The following is a 1,411-nucleotide window of genomic DNA, read 5'->3' as shown; positions in this document are numbered from 1 at the left end:
CACACTCTTTTTGCTTTGTCAAAATCAGCAGAAATTTAATTAACATTTCTTTGCGTCAGCTTCTGCGCAAGATTTCAGGTCAGGTTCACACACGGTTTAGCAGGGGCTCATGATGAGTGAGTGGCATAGATACATATATATATCCTGCTAATAATTCAGGATCCTACTTAGAAAATCGCTGACACTTCTTCCAGAGAATGAGTAGCAGTGTGTTAATGTTAGCTCTTTGAGCCATTGCAATGCAGCTTTCTAGAAATGCCTTGAATGCAATTAGGGAGATGATCAGAATGGCTAGTATTCATCTACGGAATTGCTAAGAGCAAATCTGCATCATTTGCCAGAAACAAAACTTTTACACAGAGTTCACAAATACAGCTGACAGTCTTCTAACATTGATTACAAATCATAAGTGATCAAGTGGTATACATGTTTGAATTGTCCCCGAAAACACCTTTGTTTTTCATGATAATTGGGTGAAAAACTCAAAAAATAGCAGAAGGTATTTATCAGGTTCCACACACACCTCAAAATTGGAGCAATTTAGATTTCTGCATCCTACCATGGGTTTGCTACTGGAAATAACTGCTATTAGCTTACTTGCTTTCTGCTGCTCCAGAGCAAAGGATCTGAAGCAGTGGGTTCAAATTACAAGAAAGGAGATTATGACTAAACATTCACAAGAACATTCTGACAGCAAGAGTTGTTCGACAGTGCAACAGACTACCTTGAAAGGTGTTGGAGTCAACACCATTGGAGGTTTTTTAACAGGTTGGATGATCAGGGGTACTTTAGATGTGACTCCTGCATTGCTGGAGCTTGAACTAGGTGACCCTTAGGCTCCCTTCCAACTCTACAGTTCTATGATGTTGTGATTTTTATAAAGTTCTCACAACCATCATTTGCTGGGTATTTAGACCAACAGTTTAAACTTGAGAAAAGGTTCCCTTTGCAAACAGGAAGAGCCCTGCTGGATCAGGCCCATGATCCATCTAGTCCAGCCTTCTGTTTTCACTGTAGCCAACTAGGTGCCTTTGGGAAACCTGCATGAACAGCCTGAGTGCAATAGAGCTCTCTCCTCACTTGCAATTCCAGGCAAATGTTTGCTAAAGAGGTTCCCTGTCCCACAATGTATGTCTTTATTTTAAGCCATGATGCAAGTAGCATCTTGAGTCTACTTTATCTTCACTTTGGCAGCTAGAAACTGTTTCCAAGCATGGATGAGCAGAAACATGGCTGGGAAGCCAGGAAGCAGGTGCAGTCCAGCTCCCCAACCCTCCGGAAACAAGCGGGAGAAATGCAGGGTCAGCATTCGGCCACTGGAAGTGATGCAAAGGAAACTTTCCACTCAGTCTGCTTTCTTCCCTTTTGCTTCCAAAGCACAAGCCAATACCAGATCTCTTGCTCTGGAGTC

Source organism: Zootoca vivipara, chromosome 14 (assembly GCF_965207765.1).
Source record: "Zootoca vivipara chromosome 14, rZooViv2.hap1.1, whole genome shotgun sequence".
NCBI lineage: Eukaryota > Metazoa > Chordata > Lepidosauria > Squamata > Lacertidae > Zootoca > Zootoca vivipara.
This window is presented reverse-complemented; position numbering follows the sequence as displayed.